This window comes from Notothenia coriiceps, unplaced genomic scaffold (genome assembly GCF_000735185.1).
Source record: "Notothenia coriiceps isolate Sejong01 unplaced genomic scaffold, NC01 NC01_scaffold00010736, whole genome shotgun sequence".
Lineage (NCBI taxonomy): Eukaryota > Metazoa > Chordata > Actinopteri > Perciformes > Nototheniidae > Notothenia > Notothenia coriiceps.
The window spans coordinates 46,501-52,500 of record NW_011343437.1 but is presented as its reverse complement, the minus strand read 5'-3'; the positions used below and the strand labels follow the sequence as shown (position 1 = coordinate 52,500).

Genomic DNA, 6,000 nt, shown 5'->3' with positions numbered 1-6,000 from the left:
TAAGAACCACACAGCTTCCGGTCTTCCAAGACCCGACTGGACAGACCCGTGGTGTAGGCACGAAACATACTACCAATAGAAATACATTGCTTTTAAAATCGTTCTGGTTGACACGAAAAAAATACGAAAATCGTGTTGGTGAACACGAATCAATAGATTAAATTAATTTTGTGACTATAACATGAAATGCCGTGAGACTGGGTTGTAATATCTGCAAGCGAAAGCCAAAGGTTGTCGACTATCAACTACTTGCAAAATGCAGTGTTGTAAATCTTTTATTTTATCATTTTAAACTGCATATAAACTAGAATGGAAAGTTTGACAGGCAAAGCAACCATTGCTAAGGTATTTAGCAAAATCTGTATAGTTCTTCATAATAGTACTTTATCCCCTCATTTTGCTAATTTTTGGTTACTGTAGCTCCTACATTATCATTTGTGGTTACATGTGGGTTTTCACTGTTCTATGTTTAGATATTTTATGCTGATATAAATCATTGGGTTGAATTTTGGGCTTCTCTTTTTGGTATGCCTCCACATCCTGCCTGAACCCACCACCCTTATTCCCTGTGGAACTTTATTTTTCTTTAAAATGAATCCTGTCCTGCGTAATGCATGTCCGCTTGCAGTGTGAGAAGTAATACTTCTAGTGTGAATGTCTGCTTTAAAATGTGGCTTTAGTAGTTGTTGTTGTTGTTGTTGTTGTTGTTGTTGGTCTTGTCGATTGACATGTTGCTGCTGTTGTTTGTTGTTGTGCTTCTCCTTGCAGACAGTCTGGTTTGATCTGCACCAGAGGCTAACAGACACAGATGGCACTACCAGCGCAGTAAGTAGACACTAAATGAATCACCATTGCACATTATTACACTGCAACCGACAGCCCTGGGTGCAGCATCACTTTCTGCTGCTTCACAAAGGCCAAGTATCAGTACAGTACTACCTCAGGCAGAGTATTACAAGGCTTAGACATAATTAACATGGGACAGCACTTCTGCACGACCTTATCCGAACAAAAATAATCCCGGTCTTAGTGCCTGTCCCATGGGCGGTGATCTTTTGTATTATTTCCCTGGAAAGCTGCTTATTTTGTTTGGTTGTCTGGAGCTGAATAATTTATAGACACTGGGTATTCTCCAAAAGAATTAATAGAATCACACGCTATCTTACAATACCTAACACCCACAGGGAAAGTAACATGTCAGCTTTTCTAGAAACATACTGCATATTTAGGGTGTGTGATAGTGTCTGTGATACTGATCAAATGAGCACTATCCTTTTTCTCCTCCTTAGGCTGTATCTGATCTGAATCATACAGTAAATCAGAAAGTGTTCACTTACAAAAGCTCAACAGTTTGATACCATTTCCTGATATATTTTCACCCAAGACTGCTACAGCACTTCTGTACCTCCAGTGAGTAGAGATAAGTGTGAGTGCAATAAATATAGCCATTCTTACAGGTCTGAGCGCCTGCAAAAAGCCATAAGCAAACTATTGTATATAATACAGATTTATTGTATTCACATGCACTTTATACAACACCCGCTGTAATGCAAAAAGATGCCGGAGACGTTAAAAGTGCCTGAATTTTGTCGTCTTGTCTCAAGTTGTCTCTCACATTTTTTGGAGTTTGTTTTAAACGAGATAATCATTCTTTCAGACTGATCACTGGCAACAGTGTAACGTTACAGTACATTTGGACCATTTGTGTTTTTACACAAGCAATCACTACAACACCAGCCTGGCTAACAAAACCCATGCCTCCCCAATAAAACGCTGTGTCTTCGCTAAGACATATGAAAAAATGAATTTCATCCTATCCATCAGATCTGTTTATGCAAGATTGTAGATCTCCATCACAGTAGATCTGTTCACAAGCCTCATTTCCAATCACACGCTTAGCCACAAATGGATCAAGAAACTTTCCATCTGCATGTCACCACTTGGACAACAGGAAGTAAAGTTTTACAGATTTGCGAACTTCTTGAGTAATGCCAAAAGAGCCATTCCTTCAAGTATGCAGTTCTCTTAGTTTGGAAAAGTAAAATGGGAGTCTTTTCGTCCCTGGTGTGCACCTTAGCCGTCAGGGTCCCCCGCCAACATCACTTTTAATGTGACACTGATAAAGACACTTGGAAAATATATATTTGTAATCATCAGTAATCAAAATATGAAAAAGTAAAGTCAAAAACTATAATTTGGTTATATTACTGTTTTTAAAACAGATGTTGCTTAAACCAGTTATGCAAAATGCACTTTTTGATGTCTTTTATACATAAATATGTGTCCCCGGTGTGTCAGGGAACTCACAAAGTGTCAGAAAACAAAACCCAGTCTCTCTTTTCCTCCGTACCCACATCTCAAAAAAATAAATAAAAATGGGGGTGCTAACAAGCAGATCCATAATTTTCGCTCCTATTACGTCATTGGCGACATCCGGCCGACGTGACACGTCCCAACCATGGTCCTAACCTATCGTCTCCGGCAAACGTGACACGTCCCAACCTATATTCTCCGGCACACGTGACACGTCCCAACCTATCGTCTCTGTATACAGTCGCAGCTGTGTGTCTGTGTATTCAGCAGGATGTCTGCTGGAGGCTTAGAGTAAAGTTGTTATATTATACATATAATGGCACTGTTCTAGCGGTAAACACTTAAGAAAGAACAGGTCAAGCTATGTGCTGTATCAGAAACAATGCGCGGCGTGTTTTGGGAGTAATATGCTGTGTGTTTACATTAGCAAGCATGCTAACACTCAGAGCTAACCATAGAGCTAACACTGTAGGCTACTGGAGAGAATATGTGTAACATAATGTCCTTGTGGTAAACCCTGCGAGAGAGAAAGGTTTGAGCTCTATACTGTTTCAGAAATAAAGCTTGAAGTGGTTAGGAGCAGAACATGGCATTTAATCACCGCAGCGTTTAGCTGAGATCTCCTGGTTGAAATCTCTCTCTAGCAGGGGAAAGCTGCATGACGCTACAAAGGGGTGTGGCTAGCAGCAGACGTTCAATTTAAAGCAGAATCAGCCTGTTTGGAACAGGGCTGCAATAGAGGGGTATGAGCAGTATGAGGCATGGCTACAATGGGTGATCTGTTTGGTATTTTAAGCAAAAAACTTCACAGACATGTTTTTTCATAGGTATGGCCCACAATATATTTTTCCAATATAGCACAATAGGTCCACTTTAACAATAAATTTAAAAAAACGAACAAAACTGTAAAATCATGCCTCAATTATTATTAAAAGAATACTTATCATACAAAAGTATCAAAATGATAAGTCTACAGCCATTCTCTGTGAAGCTGTATCAGGACTGTTGTCTTGCTAAACCAAAAGTACTAAAAAAAACAAAGAAATTGGACAGATTATAATGTTAGATACTGTGTATATATATATATAGTATATATATACTGTAAGGTCATTGCAATTCATTCTGAGGGGAACATATGTCTTTACTAATTGTCAGGGAAATCAATCAAAAAAGTTGCCAAGATATATCACAAAACAAAAACATCACCATGATGATATCACCATGAACATTTCGGCAGACTTCCAAAATGTAATGGAAATCCATCCAATTAGTTGAGATGGACTAAAATTGCCATTTTTTTAAGCCCTAGTCTGGCCCCAAGATCACTCCATCGTAAAATGATATCTTGCCCATCTGTGCCACAAGGAGTTTTCTTCTTCTGCCTGCATGAGATCGGTGCAATAATCACCTTTTGCACTTGTACACACAGCAGTCGGGCCACTTATGGCTCTCCATTTTCTGTCGGCAAGCAGCAAGAGCACTGACAAAATTGTTGAGTTGCTGTCATGGGCACAGACATAGAGAGGTTATTATAAGAGACTGCTCATATGCACTGAGAGGGAGAAGTCTCAGGTTGTTCTTTAAAATGCATGAAAAGGAACACTTCTAAAACACCCAACAAGTGGCCCATTTAAAGGCGAGAAGACAAAGAACAGTCAAATGAAAGAAACAGGCAGATAAAGAGAAGGCACCAGTTAAAAATAATTACTCTGGGCACATAAAAATACCACCCTAAAACAACTTTTAGGGAGATTGAAGAAGTAGCCCTCAGCTATTACCTATCTTTCCAGGGTCCGTTTGTTTGTCTGGTTGTCTGCTGTACAAAAGCAGAATCCGAAGGGGAGTTTTGCCTTCAAGATAAACATATTTGTGTATTCACACAGACTGGGAAAACACTCTGCTTCAGTTCCCATGGTAATGTAGCAGGAGCTTCATCTCACTTCCCCAGAAGTCCATACATAGCTTGTTGGGTGTACTAAACAGTCAGTGCTACACGTTGTTAGATATGAAAGCCATTGTAGTTTCCCAATTTAATAGCCTATTTTCATAGTAATCATGATCATGATAATCAAGTCCTAAATACCACATTTCAAAATGGGTAGTTGAACTTTTATGAAATAGATTCATTACCATGCTTTTTGTAGCCCTAACACACAGGCTTTGACCTCACGTGTGACTTTATGCATTATTAAAGGCATGGCCACTTGAGAGACATGTGGGTGACCCCTAGCTGGAAACTGTCAGTTTGCCTCAGATCCACCAATCCACCTCTTCCTCCATTACAGCACAAACTAGGAGTTAGGCAGGGTCAGCACTGCCAAGATGGTGCCAACTTGAGCCATACATGTGGAGCTTTGAAGACAACTTCTATGTTTTATGGGTGGAACCTTTGTTACAAGTTAACAAATATTGTGTATAAAAATCTACCACCAGAACATAAGCGTATAGAGTGAAGCCAGCATGCTGAATGTCAGGTTCAGATTTAATAAGCACTCAGCTTTTCCTTCAAATCTTCTACCATCCACCTTTCACCTCTTCTCGTTGTCCCTTCATCTCACCCTCTTATCAGACAACTGTGTGCATCATCACCCCTGAAGCCTTCTGTTCCTCGAAACCTTTTACTGCTTCCTGACAGAGATTACTCTTAACAAGGTCATGCTCCTCTTCACCTTAACATAATTTCACCATGTCTCTGAAGACTCCATCTCCCCCGGACCTTTATTCTCTACCAGAGATCCACATTTGATTACTGCCATCTCTTCTCCATTTCAGTCCTCTGTCAAAGCAATCATCCCTCCTCGCTGCACAAAGATACCTCTGTGAGTTATATAACCGCACAGGGGATCATAATAAGATCATATACTGTATAAGAGACGCAGAGATACTTTGAAACTGCAGTTGTGAAGCTGGATTAGCATGAAGTGGACGCACGTGCGTAGTGAGCGGCAGGCTTACAATGAATTGTGTCATGAGAAGAAGGTGAGTCCATCACATACACTGTATATTGTCATTCTGTTGATCCTCTGAAGGCACATAACCAAGAGGGAGTGTTGCAATGAAAGAAGCTGATGTTGATACAAAACTTAATGTAAAGGCGTGAGTTGGATGAAAGCGCAGATAAAAGAGTGATGAGATATAATGAAATAAGGAAAGGGAATGAGAAAAAGAAAAAGGGTTCTGTTTTTTAAGAAAGGATGGTTTCAATAGAGCCTGAAGTGTTTTTTTGTATCTCAACATTTTTCCCTCCTCTGTTTTGAATCATTCAATACAAAATATTGGCACAGCTATGATTTTATAAATAAAACATATAATTACCTAGAAGGCAAGGAGCACAAACCTACGCCAACATTCAACTATTTTCCTTCCTGCAAAATTGAAGCGTCCAAATTAACATTTGACTCCTGGGATTGATCTTTCAAAAAAGAAACAGTCACAGTTGTCTAGTGCTGAATATTTTAATCAGGACTAAGTTTCCACAGCCACTCTAGCGTTGGTGGAGCGGTGGTAAAGTCCTAAAACCCAGAAATGAGCTAGCATTTTAGTTATTGCGGTTCAAGTAAATTGTTTTTTAAATGGGTTTTCAGTTTGATGCTTGAAATAGGGTCTGTGGTTAACACAAGCGTAAAAGATTATCACGTTTTGCTCAATGACATTAAACATATCAGAAAAATAGAAGCTTTAAAATTC

General features: G+C 39.4%; 1 protein-coding gene across 1 annotated transcript in view; it reads left to right on the top strand.

Annotated features, from left to right (window-relative positions):
* Positions 1-772: 772 nt before the first annotated feature.
* Positions 773-6,000, top strand: part of LOC104946194 (N-terminal EF-hand calcium-binding protein 2-like) — a 43,957-nt gene continuing 38,729 nt past the window's right edge. The window contains exon 1 of the mRNA XM_010771973.1: positions 773-825. The gene's annotated coding sequence lies outside the window, so the exon portion shown is untranslated. The remainder of the gene's footprint in view (positions 826-6,000) is intronic.